General features: G+C 40.9%; 1 long non-coding RNA gene across 1 annotated transcript; it reads right to left on the bottom strand.

Moving 5' to 3' along the window:
* Window positions 1-5,124: 5,124 nt before the first annotated feature.
* LOC112957961 lies at window positions 5,125-17,355 on the bottom strand. Its single transcript, XR_003251306.1, has 3 exons — window positions 17,218-17,355; window positions 5,844-5,916; window positions 5,125-5,449 (listed from the first exon to the last, which is right to left on the bottom strand). It is a non-coding gene; the product is annotated as an uncharacterized LOC112957961 (long non-coding RNA).
* Between the last annotated feature and the right edge of the window lie 755 nt (window positions 17,356-18,110).

Below are 18,110 nucleotides of genomic sequence, written 5' to 3'. Positions count from 1 at the left end.
CTCATACAGCAACCAGAAAGGCTACAGACCTCCCATATTATAGAGCACCGTATTATAGAGCACCAGTTGAGATCCGTGAGACAAACCACTGCATTTCTGCAAGTCACCTGATAATTGATATTTATCATTACACTTCGACCAGAGCGTGCGCTTTTTCCTTTACTCTGGAGCAGTCTGGACTGCATTTTCCAAACTGCCAGCTAAATCCTCCAGAAATCAGTCTTGTTCCCTTCTCCGAGTTTGATGGACAGGAAGAGCAAAAGAAATGGAAGATGCTACGAAAATATAGTATATCAGTGATTGAAACATCAAGTGTTTGAGACTGGCAACATTCAGATAAGTTCTAGACACGTAACTAACTTCCCAGAGCAGAAGCCAAGCAACAGTTGAACTAAGTATGCTGATTTCGTTCCATCTTGTAATATTTCTGCAGAGGAAGAATAAGGGCTCTGAGGCTACTGATGCGCAATACAAAGCAGCCTGATAAACACTGCTCCCAGGTTCAGAGGCAGAGCCTCTGAAAGGGAATCCCTTTGGAGGGTTAAAAGAGGAGCTACAACACAACCTGCCGGCAGAAATTCCATTACATCCCTTGTCCAAGAAGGGAAGCCAAATTTCTTAGAACAAGAATAAATTATGAAAGACTATCCTATGCAATAATGTAATACAAAGGTTTCAAGATTTCAGATCTGTACTTATGCTCTGAATGTTTGTGTGTGTGTGTACATATATCTTCGTACAGAAAAAATTCAGTGAAGAGCAGAAACGAGAAAGGGTAAAAAAATGTAGAGTAAAAATCCCCTAATTCTCCTCATGATGTCTGTATATGCAGAGCAGAGAAACAGAAGTACTAACAATGGAATATCAATATATTTAAAGCAGTTCTTCTGAGCAACGATTTTAGTGGTTTAGAGCTAAGAAACCCCAGCAGGAAAATTAACCCCCATATAGTGTTTCGTAGCAAGAATATTAGAAAGTCTGGACAATTTGCCTGGTAGATTACAAAATCATAACACTAAATATCAGAACAAATAAAATTTCAAAGCTATTAAATGCGACTATATGTTGTTCTTTTGTAGCTGCAATAAGAATTTACATCTTTGTGAATGCATATTTCTTCAGAAGCTTATAGGAGTGTTCTTGACCCAGACAAGTCAAAGGATGAATTGCATATTCAGCAATGCAGGTATCAAATTCAATGCATGGTAATGAACCTCTCAGTCCTCCAGAGTGTTAAGCAGGTTATTTAGGGAACCCTGATGTCCATTCTATTTTGATACATGTGCAGTAATGCCACCAGCTCCGTGAACCTTCTGGGTGAGAGACCGGCACTGCACTCAGCCAGCATTACCTGCTCCCTTGTTAGAGACTGTGGAAACAATGAAACACCCAGAGAGGGTCACAGGGCAAACCTGGACAATTTTGCTGTCTGTAGGGTTTTCCAGGGGGCTGACAAATGTGGGAGAGGTAAAAGACTGGTTTATGTAATAGGATATCACTGATGAGAAATAAAAACTGGAGATACCTCCAAGGAGCACACAGGCAGAACAGCAAAGCTGCTATAAAAGGCTGTCCCTGCAATTTCCCTTCTGCTTTCTTTTCACATCTCCATAAAAAAGGGCAGAGAAAGAGCATTTGGGCAAAGCATCAGCTCAAAGCAGGCATGTAACTGCTTCCTACTCTTTAGTTACTTTATATCTACAGGATGCAAAGGCACCAAAACAGAACAAAAACCAACAATAACAATAAAGACCAGTCTTCATCACCACTGTCTTCTCCTAGGAGAGAGGACTTGCAACACCCTGCCTGCAAGTTAACTGTTAGAAAATGGGGAGGTAGTGTGGGGAAAGAATAATGGAGTTTTCAGACAAGAAAATCTTGAGCTGTTACTATAAATGAGTGTGGCAGTACAGGATGGGGAAATATAGATGCTTGCAAAAATAAAAAGTCCCCTGGGAATTATGCCCAAAATAAATACAAATGGGAGCCAAATAATTCATAGAATGAATTAACCAATTTTTGGAGGTTTCCTGGAAAATAAACCTCATACCCTTATGGCATGTTTCACTGGAGAGTAACTATAACCCACCTGGCCATGCAGAAAGGCTGAGCTGCATCACTCCCAATCTGCAACAGCATGGCAGGCCAGCAAGGTGGTGAGTAAAAAGTCCACACTGAGTAAAAGAACTTCTACAAAATAAAGAAAACTAAAAATGTTCTGTCCAGTTTGAAACGTGCCAGCTGTTCTGAAGTAGTTGGATGTGAAGTTACATTTACCAAAGAATTTCAAGAGTTTGGTATTTCTCTACCACATGTGTACACCACAGAAACCCACGAGGTCAAGGGCTGACTGTCACATGACGCAAAAGCCTACAACCTTTAAGTGAAAATCTTTTTTCTTTAAGACAGGAAAATCCAATACTGCAGTTCAAAAGAATAGTTTTGGAGGCAGACCCAAAAAAGGGTGTTTTTTTTTTTTTTTGGGGGGGGGGGGGGGGGGGGGGACACGAGATTCTTTTGTGAAACCTCCCATTCTTTGTTAGTGCTGCAAAACACTTTGCCAGAAGAGAGGTGGGTTCCCCAGATCTGTCAGAGGCAGCTCTCACTCTGAGTGGGCCAAGGCAGGAATGGGAAGGAGGAGGCTCTCCTCTTACTAGCAGGCGACACACAGAAGCTTTTACTCTTTATGGATTCAGATATCATCAGAGATGCAAGAAAAACTGCCAGCAGACCAACTATAGATGGGAATGGGGCTCGGATTTGCAGACGAACAGAAACCACTGCAACACTTGAGGAAGATTTTGCCATGGAAGGGTATCTTTAATTGTAACTGTGAACTAGAAACAGCCATTACTGAAGATGAAAGTCAAACTGAAGAAAATATATATGGAAACATTAATAATCTACTATAAAAAGCAGTAAAGATGAGCTATGAAACAAGCTACAAATGAAGCTTTCATTTCCTCTCATCATCATCAAATAATCCGTGAGCTGGATTTTCTGTCTCCAGCCTATGCCTTGAGGAAAAGCAAGTGTTTCATGATTATGGCAACTACTGCAGAAAGAGCTCCAACAGGCAAAGGAGACAAAATTGCCTAGTTATTACCCAAGTCCTACAGGGAGACAAAATGGCTGTTCAGCCTGGGTGGCTGTGCAGCGGGCAACTGAACCATTAGTTTAGTTTTCAGAGCACTGCAAAACGACCGGCAGCATTCTGAAAAATAATGCCCCTGGAACAGGCAGACTGCTGGCTCATTTCCCTGCTCAGAGAGGGCTGCCAGGCTGTGAACAGGTACCACCAGGCTGGGCAGGACAGTGTTCAAACAGAAGAACCAGAGCAGGCAGGCTGGTGGAGATGTGAAGCCCCTTGGGCAACGCAAGGATCCTCTGTCCTATGTAACTCTGCTCTCCCCTCTTTTGCCCCTTGCCACTGGAGCAGGGCTGAGGAGGGTAGGATGGAGCACAGGGAGACACAGTCTCTATTCGTCTAAAAGCCCCCCAAGATAGAGGGTTGAAAGCAAAGCTGGTGAAAGCCCCTGAGTTTCACTGTCAGGAAAGACCTTCACTCTCAGGAGAGAGCCACAGACACTAGAGCCCTTGCTGGGCTTTGCTATTCACACAGGAACCGGAGAGCCTCCTACTCTTAGTAGGGAGCTTTCATGGCTGGACTGTTTCTTCTCATCCACTTTGTCACCACCAAGTGGTAATTAGTAATTAGTCTCCTGCAGGCAGCTGCATTAGGCTGTTGCTCCACAAATTTAGTCATCCAGTGATGAAATGGGAATAAAAACATGCCAGAAAGTCACTCTCTCATCTCTTTCCATTCTCCTCCTCAGGCATAGCCAAAGCACATAAAAGAGGGCTGGCCAGAGGGCCCAGCAGTGCCTGCAGGACCATAGCAGCTCAAGGTTTAACCATCCTCAGACAACCATACCCTGAAAGCCTGTCTAAGCAGACAAGGCAGAAATTAAACATTATTATTTCATTGCAGAAATGGTGGTAAACAGAACTTCAGAGAGATTAAATGACCTACCCATAGTCAGATAAGTAATATTTTGCAAAACTAACAAATCATCAACTTACCAGTCCGGCTGCTGAGTAACATACCTGTTCTTCTGTGTGAACTGCACAAGGTTTCTTCACTCCTCCGGAGCAGCCGTCTCTCTTCTGCAGTCTGCTGCAGAGAGGCTGTGCTGAAAAGTAACATCAAAATCCCAGAAATATCTTTTAGAACAAACAAAAAGAATAAATGTATCACACCTTCCACATGTAGATTTTCCTCTCCAAATACCTTTAACTCTAACAGTCATTTGAGGTAGCATACAGCTATGTCAGCAATCAGAACTGAACAATTTGCATTGCTTGGTCACCCAGCCATGACCAGGAGCTCTGAGCTGACAAGGAAGGACCCTGTTTATTGACCATTTCATTTGACTTAATCTTTTAACTACACAGTGTTTAATATGGATGTTTTATGCTTTGCATACCTAGCGATTTTCTTCACCATTATGGATTTTAAGAATCAAAAAAAGCTGGAAATGCAGCCAAAGTATTTCACTTTGAGTATTTATTAAAAGTATATAAATCGAGATCTTAATGAAGACACATTTGGCTACAAGTAGAAGGAAACTATGCAGAACTTTCCTTGGAGGAGTGCAGTCATGCTGAAGAGCAAGTTCAGACTAGCCTGGAGACATCGAACCAAGGAGATTGTATTGACTTTGATTTATACTGAACAAGAAGTCAGTCAGTGATTTCTCATTTTTAGTGGAAATGCTGTTTTCTCCTCTAACTGATCCTAGTGGAAGTTTCACAGAACAACTGCTAAGCATAGAGACAAAAATTGTACAGGAATGTCCAAACAACATGCAATCCCCAATTTTATGAGGTCTCACTCTCCCCTGGCTGGCACAGAAGAGATCAGACCGGAGAAGGGCACTGGTTCAGGGTGGTTAAACTACAGCAGCAAAATGATAAACAGTAATAACCCTCTGGCAGGAGTTCAGTGCCTGCCTTCGCTTTCCTCTCGGAGCAGGGTAGAGGACCAGGGCCCATGTGCAGAAGTGGAAGAGGATGGGGATGTCTGACCGCTCTTGAGTGCAGCCCCGCAGAGCTGGCAGGCAGCAGGCTGCCTGTGTATTGCTAGTCAAAATTTCACTTCCAGCAGTTCCTCTCCCTTCACTATGTCATTTTTATTGATCTGGAGGACCCTGGAGTCCTCTTTCTTCTGGCAGAGCAGTAAAGAGAAAGGAATGGGCTAAGCTCCAATTTCCAGCTTACTAGCAGGCTTCATCACTGATCCTGGTGGTCCCTCTAGAGGTAAAAGAGCAATTCACGTTTCCAGTCGTATTCATTCCCAGGCATCCTTGCCAAACTAGCAAAGGTAAAACAGGAAGATGAGTTCTGAGGCACTGGCAGGTATCCAAGCAGGTCTTAGGTTGAAGTTTATCTAGTGCAAATTACAAGGGTATAATAAGCATCAATTTGTACCAACCTAACATATTGAAAACAGACTCTAGTGATGAACTTAGTGCTGACTCTTATTCTCAGTTCCTTAACCGGCTAGACCAAAGAATTTTCAATACAGTAAGAGCTCTTATACTTTTATTATAGTTGTTATATATTTATTTTACGTTTATATTATTTCTGTCTCTTTAATTTTCCATATATTTGTGTTTCCTTCCCTCCCCATTCCTATTTTCATTTTCAGGCATTGAAGAGGAAATTAAAAATAGTTTTAAAAGTACTGTTACCTGAATAAACAGACCTGACTGGGGCCCATTAAAACCCTTAGTGAGACAGAGACATCAGTCTCTAGTGCCTTCCACAGCACCTCTGCTTACCTGCTAGCAGCTTTCTCCTCAATGATTCCTGCTAGACGAGGCATGAGGCAGTGTTCCTCATCCGGTCCAGAATCTGGGGAGAAGCCAAAATACCATGACCAAGAGTCAACAACATTAAATTAAGTGGGTATCTGAGTCACACTCACAAAAAAATAAGAAAATTTCCTCACCAAGTTGAAATTTCTAAATGCAAACACTCATGCTAGTTGCCTTAGGTAGCCACCTCAACTTTCTGTTTTGGTTTAATTTATCAAGAAATTGAAGATAATAATGTATCAATAAGGAAAAGAGATACCTGAAAAAACTGAGGAAGAAAATGTTCTAGGTGTGCCAGGTATTATTGGATATTAGAATATATATTTTCTGATACAGAATAACAGCAATGTATATGTAGTCTTTTCTTCCCTCAGTTTGCTAGGAAAAAAATCCCAGACAAACAAAACTCCGAAAATAAACTTGACATCTTTGACATTGTGTAAAAGGTAGCAAAGGATGGTATTCCTGGCTTCTAAGGTTTAAAAGACACCCACAAAATAAAATTTCAAAACAGGCAAGACCATCAAGATCACTGATAACTAACGCAACTTCTAGACAGATTGGTAAGAAATAAAAAGTTTTCTGGTGCCATTCAGGTCAAAGGATTAATCACAACGGCACCCTCAAAACTTCCAAAGATGTCAGGCAGGCCCTGCAGCTGAAAAGGCCATACAATTCTGGAATTTATCAATCCCTCTTTATGAAGATTACCCCAAACGTAAGGCTTTCCAACAGATTCTGAGTTGAAATCACTTTCAACATAGAAATCTACTTTTTAATAGAGTATTGATACTTTCAGTTTTAATAAAGCTTTCCTTACTTTCTTCATTATTTTTAAATATATTGTAACTGTTTCAAGTGAGACGCTTCAACATATTTTGCACTTATAGCAAAGCTTACCAGCTTCTTCACTGCATCCCTCCCCCTTACACTCTTGCCCATAGTGAAGAGGAAGAGGTACCTGGCTTCACATTGGGTTCATATTAGGGCAGTTTCAAATCTTACTGCATCTAGCATTAAAAAGAACTTGCACAGATAGTTATTGTATATGAACTCTCCTCTGTTGTAACTTCCTATTCAACAACTCTAAGTTGACCTTTGGAATTTACATCACTAATAAGTGTACATAAATTTTGTCTTCAATTAGTGCATAGGGCAATTGCTGCTAAGTAAACATACCTGTTTGCATCTCTTTTTAGTCATAGTCATATATCAAGTTATATGCAAGTATATAACTTGTTCGTTTATTTAAACTATTACATACAGACAATGCACACATTCATCTATACTTTGGTAAGAATATGAAGTATCTCCATTTTAAAATGTGAAAATGGCTAAACTGGGAATAGAATCCTAAATGTAGGTGTGGCTGGAACAGGCTCTATGGGTAGGAATTAACATTTAGGAATGAATTAAGAGAGCTGGCAAGGTGCAAGTTGGAAGGGAGGGTGTTTGGGGTTTGTTTGTTTTTAAAGAGTTGTTTCCCGTCTGGATATTCTTTGAATAGTACTGAAAGTGCAAAATCACTATATAAAATTGTAGACTCAGGGAACAAGTAACAGTGCAAGATTTAACAGCTCTAACAGAAGCACTTCCTTTCTCAAGCCAATAGAGATGGGAAGTACAGCAAACTTCAGCTCTGTGCCCCTCTTGCTCTTGGAAATCTGAGTTCCATGAGTGGAAATCACAACAACTCTCACAGGGGCCAAATCTACACTCCCCCTAAACAGCAGTCCTCAAAGCAGACAGGAGCATAACGAGCTCCCCAAATCCACACTGCAAACAGCCTGGAAACAGCTAACATGGCAGGGACAGAAAGCATCTTAACAATGTAGAAGGCAGCAAAGCTGTGCTCAGCCATAAACCACGGGGGCAAGAGGATCCTTCAGGCTTCCAAAGACAGTGCCGGGCGGGCTGGGAGGCTCAGCATCGCTGGTACCCCAGCTGCAGAGGCCCCGAGAGAGACAGCACCGCGCTCCTGGGCAACAGCTCCTCTCACAGCTGCCACCAGCAGCAGCACGGGACTGCCTCTGGGGCATGCGACACTCAATAACTTACTCAGCAACAGCTTCGGACTATTTAGGAACCATCACTTTTCTCTACTGAAGCTTCAACTGACTTCAGTGGGAACAGAACTGAGCTGTTACAGCCTCAAATTATAAAAAAAAATCTTGGTTATTGGGAGTCCTCAATTAAACCTTGCTGATGATATGCTTATGACAGGTTTAAGCTATGCTAATGCAGCCTTTGAATCTTTTATTAATTGCACTAAGCAACCTGGCTGCTTCCCAGCTGGTTAGAAGCAGCAGGGCTAAGTTAGGCAACACTTTTGGGGCAGGCCCTGACACAAGTGAGCAACTACCAGGACATCTCACTCCTGAGAACTCTTCTAAATGACTCAGAAAACAACCCACATGTTACACAGCATTTTCTGGTTTTGCATTCTCCCTCTGCACCAAGTCCTCAGTTAAGCAATTTAGGTCTTCACTACAAAGCCCCGATTCAAAATTCTGACATTTATTCCTCTATTTCAAAAAGAGGCTAAAAACAGAAAAGCAAGATAAACCGTGCACGCTTTTGCAGTGTCCTTCTGCTCATCCAGCTGCTCCTGATGATACAGCTAAATAAAGCAGTGATTATTCCATAACATTGTAAAATTAATCTTAATGCACTTATAGGTACTTACAAATAATCCAAAGCTGAAAGTAGTTGAAAACAGATACATGGTTGCACATAACTTTCCCTTCCTCTATGATCCAGGCACTGTTTCAAAATCTGGACTTCTCTCTGACTTTCCTACCTTGCTGCCTTACTCCCTCCTTTTCTTTAGCTAAAACATGTTTTAAGAAGTTAAATATACATAACTATTACTAAATTCTACCTCACAAATGAAGCTGCTTTACAACAAACACAAAGTCCCAGTCAAAGTGAAAACCAAATATTTTTGGCTTTGGGATGTGCTTATGAACACAAGACTCGAGTCCTTGAATCTACAGGATTTGAGGACTAGAGAAAAGTCCTCAAATAATAATCTGTGTGACCTAACCTGAACTTAGAAGCAAAAAACCAGTGGTTTCTTTTACTACTTTTCCTGTGTTTTTTTTCTTACTCTCTGAATTCAAAGAATCTGTATTACTGCTCAACACAGTTGAGTAAGGATGTCATATCTCTTACTAGACAATTTCTCATTGTTGTCTTTTGTATTAATGGTAAAAATCAAAGCCTATGTTGTCTTTTTGTTTCCAGTAAGTATGTTAATACTTGTTCCAGCCTATGTACTAGGAGACAAAGCTTGCCATCTCATAATACATGAAGGGAAGCATTTGGATGAGTTAGATCTGCAGGATTATTTGCATCCAGTGATCACATTGCATTAACTGTCACTCAGTTACTTGGAACACAGATAACTTCTTGGAGGAACGAGGAAATGAAACTCAAGCACAGGGGATGCAAATGCTCTTAGCCATATGTAAAAGGTCTTCATAGTAACATCGGGCCTCAGCACTCACTAGAGCTATATGCTGCTGCATCAAGCAGGAGTATAAATATGATCTATTTCAAGTAATACACAGAACATATTTTGATATAATTAAAATAGTAAGAGTATATACTGCAGAATTTAGAGCTGGCATGACATCTCAAAGCCAGTGTATGCTGGCTAGCAGAGGACAGGTGATTCCTGTTCTTGTACAAAAGAACTGTAGCACTATAGGCAATTCTTGATATAACTACTACAGTCATAAACACTGAACTAGCAGAGAAAATTTATGCCAGATCAAAGCTCTAGGTCATGCAGTGACACATTTTAAATCACCTGTAGGAGTCACAGAGTTGAACTTCCTATACAACTGAACCGCAATTTAAATCAGTTCCAGCATTACTGGCCTTGTATCTACAGTCTTACACCTCTGATTTTCATAATGAAATTAATAATTTAAATCTAAGTTAAAAAGCTCTCTTTTTCATTTCACTTCTAGATCACCATGGAAATTCTTATCTGAAATATTTAACAAACACAGCTGTCACACAGTAAAATCTGGCTGCTGAAAAACTGTCTCATCTAATTTTCTCCATATGCAGCCCCTGCCATCTAATATGGTCAAGAACATCTGAGACTGCCCAGATATCCAACCTTTCTCAAAACTCTCTTCCGTGGCAGCCCCATCCAAGCCTATCAGCATTTATAGACCCTAGTGTGACTTGGAGCATCACTCTGGACATCAGCCTGAGGACTCGCATGGCTCTTCTGCATGCATTCTGCATGGCTCTTCATCAGGTGCTCCTGCAGGACACAGCATCGCTCTCGCCAAGAAGCCACCTGCAGCCTCGTGGCCAGCCCAGTGCTGCTGAGCGGCACTTCCATTCCCCGGCTGCACTCCGGACTTCTGGCTCTGCCACAGCACCGTGGGTGCTCACAAAAAGCCAAGCTTTGATGGGACTATGTTCCTAAAGCTTTTTAAAGGGGCATTTGAACTCTATCCAGTTCTGATGGTTATTAACAAAAGGCCAACTAAGACTCAAAAATAACACTTGTTTTATAGCTAAGCAACACAGCAAACGGCAAACAAACTGTAGATCAGGAATGATAAATCAGAGATAATTTTACCAACAGCTTCAAGCAAAAAATAATTTAGAAAATATAACAACATTTGCGCAAAACATACCGAGCAATATCAATCAAACTATTTCTTACAAGCAATGCCTGCTCTGATCACAGTCACATACTAAGCTAAGCAAAGCAATGTTTCAAGTACAAAGATTGACTTTTGCCATCTGTTTTGAAATTGTTGGACCACTTCACAAAAAAACACAAGCTGGCATTCTTCAGACTAAGTCTATTGGTGAGAGGAGAAACATGAAGTGCTAGTTTGCTTTTTTGCCAAAGATTCTTGAACAAGCTTAAACTATTATTGTAAATGTTTGAGTGTTTCACGGCTACTATATTAATACCTCTAATTTCAGACTGAAATTTACACCTTGTTTTCCTACGCAGTGTTTCTCGCTCATAATGCTAAGAGACTGAGAGTCTGTGGTGTCAACAGTGCGGAAGAGATTCTTATAGACTGTCCCCAAAGTAACTAGGAGCAGAATAGGAAAATGAATACATGAGTTTACTAAAAATATGTGCACATAGTAGGTTTATGTGTTGTGTTGCTGTGACTAAACACAGCCCAGTCACAAATGCACCCTGACTCCGACAGCTCTCCTCCCCTCAGTCTGAGGTTTGTCAGGGCACAGACTGAACAGTCACACTAATTCCTCACCTCTTGCATACAGTGATGGAGACAGTCCTTGCCCTTTTAGGGTCGTAGCTCTTAAATGATGTCTATGTCATTGCATTAACCAGGCAGTGTTAATTTGTTTAGACAAAACAACTAATATTAACATTAATCTCCTTTTCTTTAAAATTCTCTTCTTCTGAAGAAGTTCAGATACATGTTCATCAAACTGTAAATGGAAATCCTAACACAAAGCGCAATCAGACAGGAGCACCCCAATCATGTGCTGTAAAGCCAAACCATTGGGGTTAATTTTACCCCCCATCAGATCACCTTTCAAGCAGATCACTCATTTAACATGCTTTTATATCAATCATCACAGTGCTTTTACCAATATCCAAACAGATGGATATTTCTGTATTTTAATATTGCATCGAGTGCAATGAATGACAGTGCAGTGAGTGAAAATACAGAGTACCCACTCATGGATATTAAAAACTTGTCTAAACTGGATGAGTTGTGACTAGGCAATTATGCAGCGAGTAGCGTAAGAGGGTATTACGAAGCAGTGATGAAAGGTCTTCTTGTTCATAAAGCCTGAGAAAAGCACATCAACACACTAACCAAATATAGTGCACTTAACCAGCTCCTTCAATGCATGACCACGTACCTGGCAGGAAAATGTGTTCCAAACATGAAAATCTTAAATTCTTTCAGCATAAACTATGATGTTCCTTGGCTGGACTAAATTCTGCTTTTATAGCCCCATAAGTTACTGGAAAATAAACAGTTGTCCTGACACTTCATTTTGGGAAAAAAAAAATGAACAGGTCGCTTTGCCCACCTTTCTATTCTTTAGGTATATATATTTAAAAGGAAAAAAAAAAAAAAAAAAAAAAAACACGTTTGGCAGGAATAACAACACATCACTATCTGCTCTCCCACCGTGCATCCTTGAGCTAACTGTATGACAAGGAACCCTTCCCTTCCTCAGGTCCAGGCAAAGGAGCCAGCTAAAGCCTCCCAATTTGGAAGCACACGTGCATTAGGCACAAGATGCCTCAGGTGACCTTAGTTACTGGGAAAGATATTCCCTAAACCAAGAATGTGAGAATGTGCCTCTTAAAACCCCTCACTACAAGTTATATCCATCATCACTCCTCCAATTGCATGACATTCCCTTCATCTGACACATTATCAAAAAACATACACATTTATCCTACCACCACATAAAACATTCATGGACACACATTTTTATAATAGCTTCCTAGAGGATAGGAAAACATTTAAATAAATATTTGTTTATCAAAATGCTTAATGAAAGGCCAAAGCATTCTCGGATGCTTTCTCTCCTAATAGCCATATTATTTACTAAATTCAGCAGTTCCAGAGGAGATTTACCAATTAGCTCAAACATAATTATCACATTTTAGAGGCTAGTCCAAAAATCTAAAGCCCTCAACAGCTTTGAAAAAATCTCACCCACCAAGCACCTTTGCCACCCAATACAGGCACTTACCAACACAACCCTGCAGCACTTTCTGTAGGAGTCAGCCCTCACTCATGCTTCTGAAATGTTATGATTCCTTCAACCGACTTACTATATTTCATCTATGACCAGATTGCAAGAGAGCTCTGAGAGCAGTTACAGTCCTGTCTTTTGAGTGATTCATTCCCTTTAATTAAATGCCCTTGAAATATTACTGCTGGGAATGTCATCAAGTGCATCCTCTGCTTGAAAATAGGATCAACAAGCACAATAATTAGAGCAGAGCTGACTTTCACAGCTCTAAGAAAACTAGGGACTAGGTTTGGGGATTTATTTTTAATGGTGCTCAGTTCTACAAAACTGAAAATCTTTTACATTATAAAACCAAAGATTCAGTCCTTAAAAGATGTCTTCTAATGAGCTACTGCCTTTGTTTTGAAATAAGAAGCACCAAGGAATCTCAAAGCAAGAACGAGACAAATATAGTGATCAAGTGCTTATGCAAGTACTTCTTCCAGTGCTATTTTATCCCAGCATTTAAACCTTCTGATCTCTACTCACATAGAGGAAGTGACAAATTCATGTCATTCTGCCAGTCAAGAAAACTCCAAACTTTAAAGATGCATCATATAACAATATGCACAGAAATAAAACCATCTGTCAGCCTCTAAAGCCAGTTAGACTCTGTGGTTAATATACCATTAATAAAGAGAGACAGAGGGGAAAAAAAAGACAATATCAGAAGTGGTTCCTTCTATATGAGGAGGAGAAAGGTTACTAATGTAAAGAGATCTCAGTTCTCAAGATGAGAATATTTGCTGTGCTGGGCAATTACGTGCAAGATCTTCATTTATATTTTAAAAGCCACCTTTAGTTTTCCATAAGCCAAGATGAACCACCCAAATATTAAGAAGGGGAAAAAAAAAGGCAGCTCAAACAAATATATGCATCAATTTCCAAGATACAGATCTAGCCTGACAGTAACTACAAAGAGAAGCTGCCTCACCCACCATGTCTGAAACTGCTTTAAAACTATAATCTGAATTAGAGGTCCATAAATTCTACCAGGGCTTCAGTAGCTCCCTCTTTAGAAGACTGCACAAAAGAAGTTACAGGTCTTTTAGTCCAGGTTTCACACGTTGCATTCTACTCTAGTCTAGATGTAGTCCATAGTTATGTAAATCATAATTTTGGGGGGAAATTCCAAGAAAAAGGGTGCTTCTTGTCATCTAGTGCCTTTCAAAGCACAGGCAACTCTCAAGGCCAATCTCATTTCCCCTTGAGACAGCTGTCTCTTCATTCTAAGGACTTACTCAACTTGTTTGGGGTCTGTCTTGATTTACACGCATGGCTATGGTGGGAATACCTGAAGCACTGTACATAGCCACGACCACCACCAAATTTTACAACAGCTAGAAACAGACTAAAAAACCACTAGTTATTAGTTTTCAAAGTATTATTTTTAAAACAGCACAGAAGGGCATGCAAAATTGTATTAAGCTAGTTACATTTCAGTGAAATTATTCACATTCATTTCATCCCCTACACTTGAATCTTGCAAACTCTGGATTTTGAAAGAAATCAGCAAGTCTATTTACCCTAGAAAATTTTGAATACTATAGTAGCATTCTCATTAATTCTTCCAGTGAAGGGTTAAGGGCACAGGCACAGCCATATGCTTCCTGGAGATAACCGTGTGGTTTTACAGAAGGACTCTGGCTTTTTCAACGGGATTATATTCCAGTCATACTTGGAAAAGAACAGAAGTGACCTCACAAAAAAACATACTAGTTGAGTACATACCACCTTTTTAGAGAGGGCTTTGAACCAGGACCAAAGTGAAAAAGAGGACAGAAGTGGCAACCTGAATAGGGCTGTAAAATCCAACAGTGAAGAGGAGGGTTCCTAATAAAGATATAATATGGTCCTTGCTCAATTGACTGTAAGCCCTAACCGTGAATAACAGGAAATAAGATATACTGGAAGTCTAAACTATGTTTTAGTTAGCATAACAGAGACTCATTAGGGGTAATCAATATCACCATTTTAAAGAATATAGTTCATCCAGGAATAAAGAGAGAACATTTTCATTTGATTCCTATCAAGGAAAAAACGTTTGGGAATGACAGCTTATTATACAAGACAGGTCATGAATTGCTGACATTGCCAGTCCACAGGAAAGAAAAAAGGACAGAAAAAAAAAAAAAAAGTGCAATCAAATTCAGTAAGTCACTCTACAAATATTTCTTGACTGTGAGGATATTTCTTGACTGTGAGGATAAAAACTTTATAGCTCTTTTTTTTATTATTTGGAGGGATAACAGACACAAATGGATAGTACCCCAAAAGAGAGGACAGCTGAGAAATGTAGTAAAAGCAAATGTTTGGCTTTTTAGCAAAGATTGCTAAATCACGGATTCTTCACTGATTTCAAACATAAGACAACAAGGGGGATGAAAACAAAGTTGACTCACTGGGGAGCATAAGGCAAAGCCTGGCTATATGCACGGAAGATCACACTCAGGCACCTGCAATTTGGCAGGTTTCCAAGTGCCCTGCAAACACATCAGTACCAAGTGGAAGTACCATGAGAGCAACTCGTGGATGATAATGAGAGGGTCAGAAAGTTCTGTCACTCCTTTGCATCACCTGTCACTGAAAGGTCAAGCATACATTAGCACAGGAATAAGATTTCAGTCTAAAATTAAGAAAGAATACAAAGATATTTTCAGTCTGCTTGGCCTGACAAACTTCATCCTAGATATTCCCAGTAGCAGCTGAAGCGCTCTAAGGCAATCTGAGCAATCATCTTAAAAACTTCTAAGAAAGAGGCAAGATAGGAGAAGAGTAGAAGGATTAAATACTGCTCTTGCAAAGGGAATTAAAACAACAATAACAAAAAAATATGAGCTGGCAAAGGGAAATGGTTACACACTTGTTAACCTAACCACAGTCTCCAGGAGAGTTCTGGAAGAAATAACAACACAGGCTATTTGTAAGTACATGGAAAACAACCACACGAACAGAAACCTCAATAGAGGTTGTATGGAGGACACATATATCTCTAGTGTGAGCCCCTGCACGTTAAGGGAACAGGCTTCATAGGTTCACCATCATATCATCAAGGTGTGCCTTGAAATTGTCTTAGGTGACCTTTCCAAAAGCAAGTTAATGAAACACAGTCTAGATAAAATTACTGCTATGCAGGTGCAAAACTATTTGGATAACCCTCCCCCAAGAGTGGCTATGAATGGTTCTTTGTCCCAGAAGTCAATTCAGGGAAAGGTTTTACAGATGTTTGATTCTATTCAACACTCATTAGCTATCTAGATGATAAAGAATATTCTTCATTAATGTACACATAGTAGAAGAAAGACTGGAAGTACAGTGCAAAATACCATCAGAATGAAAAAGAATTATGTTAAACTTTAAAATACTGAAGAAAAAAATGAAAATAAATACAAAAAATTGCAGGGGCAGCTGTTAGGTAAAACAATTAGCTCAGTAAGTACTTGATAAGTACAGGCCACTAAGCAGCAGTTCAGAGACCAAATGTGGTTTAGAACAAATCATAATCAAACTCTAAATAAGCCAAAAACTTATTGGCTCCATTCAGCACTGGTAGGTTTTTGTTGCAGTACTGCATACCACTTAGCTCCTGCCCTTGGAAAAGACATGAACAGCAAGTGTCTAGGAGACAGCAACAAGCACAAGTTAGAAAACTAGACCTCTAGAGAAAGCTCAAGTGACCTCTGATGGCTGGGCCTAAAGTGGTGGCTGAAGGGAGACATGACCACACAGGCTTCAATTGCCACTTCTCAGTGAACATGATGTATGAAACTGTGAGTTTACACCTCCTGTAGGCTAAACATCAACAAGTGTCCAACCCTGTGATAGTGAAGCACTGGCAAGGGCTCTTCAAGAGAAGATTATGATCTCTCTTTAGTGAAAATCTTGAAATTCACAGATTACAAAAACACACCCACCCACCCACCAGGCAGGAACAACCCTGACTTTGGGGGGGACTTTGACAAAGAGGGTCTTTCCAACCCTTTCCTTTGACTGCACAAAAAGCAAATACATATATTAAAAGTTCACAAGATAAACAACTCTTAAAATTAAGTTGAGAAGTGTGTGTAACAATTTCAAAACAGGTGAAGATGGAGGGGAGGGGAGCTCAAGAATCTCACATATGTAGTTCCATAGCTGAAACAGCTTTGTAGCAGGGCAAACAATTATGGAATTATTGTTCTCACAGTTATAGTGTATAAATCTCTCAGAGTACATAGCGTTATCAGGAGGGTATTTCCTTCACAAGACAAACAAGTTGCAGAGAAAAACAGTTAGAGTTTCTTCTTTTTTTTTTCTCCACCTATGCATGCTTCTATCAATACAGAAGAATCTAAGAGCCAGTATAAATGCAAAACAGTGGGTTTTTTTCCCCCAATATCCCACTGATTCCTGATCACTATTCTGATAAGCTTCCATGTTTTCTGCCTTATATGCATCAATATAAATTTTTTCCCCAAAAACATTTTTCCTCAAGATTTATGTAGCATTACATTAAAAATACACTGTTATAAATGGGAAGTACCTAAGAAAGCCCTTGAAAACAAGGGCATCTATGTACCTGTAGAGCTCCTCAGCTGAGGTCACAGAAGTCCACAGGATAACCCATTAGACTTACATGTTTACAGAAACAGGCTTTTACAGCCCCAGTTACAGAATCATTAAACTGGTTATGTCAAAAATGGGGTCACTTTCTTAATTAAAAAAAAAAAAAAAAAAAAAAAAAAAAACGTGAACACAGGTAGAAATAATGACAAAAGCTTCCTGAACATAAGCTCTGTCCGTAGCTTTTTCCCCCAATCACACTGCATTTCGTTGTACAGAACTTGGTATTCACGTCAGCAAGCTGCTTGGATATTCAACAATGTAAAGACATAAACCACTATGAAGGTCCGAGTACTAACTTGGGAGTGCTCCATCGGAGGAGTTAGCCAAGCAAGGAAAAAGTGCTTAGAATAAATAAACAAACTTTCTGAGAATCCAACAGAGCAGAGCAGCAGCTCATCCACCAGCACCTTAGGACACAGGGGCAGCTCACACAGGTGTGTGGGATACTTAAAACCAAGGCACAGCCCGTTATAAACTTCCTTCGGGGGCTCCGAGAACCCAGGGGCAAGGCCAGCCCCAGGCCCCGCGCCCCACGGGCTCCCGCGGCCCCCGCGACCGTGAGGCTGGGGCGGGAGCGGGGAGCTGAGGGACTCGACGCCCCAGCCCAGCTGCTGGGAGCGCCTCTCTGCGGGCCGCCCGCCCGGGCCCTGCTCCCTGCCCGGGGAAAGCGGCGCCCCGACCCCTCAGCCCGGGGCCGCCCAGCGGGGCGCGCGGCGGGAACGCGGCCCCCATCCCGCAGCCGGAGCCAGGCCGCCCCCTGCGCCCGCCGCCCTTTATCGGGGGCGGCTACGGCGGCCGCGCGGGCCCAAAGCGGCGCGGCGCGTGGCGGCCGCAGGCACGGGGGGC

This window comes from Nothoprocta perdicaria, unplaced genomic scaffold (genome assembly GCF_003342845.1).
Source record: "Nothoprocta perdicaria isolate Ctin4 unplaced genomic scaffold, notPer1 scaffold_111, whole genome shotgun sequence".
NCBI lineage: Eukaryota > Metazoa > Chordata > Aves > Tinamiformes > Tinamidae > Nothoprocta > Nothoprocta perdicaria.
The sequence above is the reverse complement of the archived record's forward strand: the minus strand, read 5'-3'. Positions and strand labels throughout refer to the sequence as shown.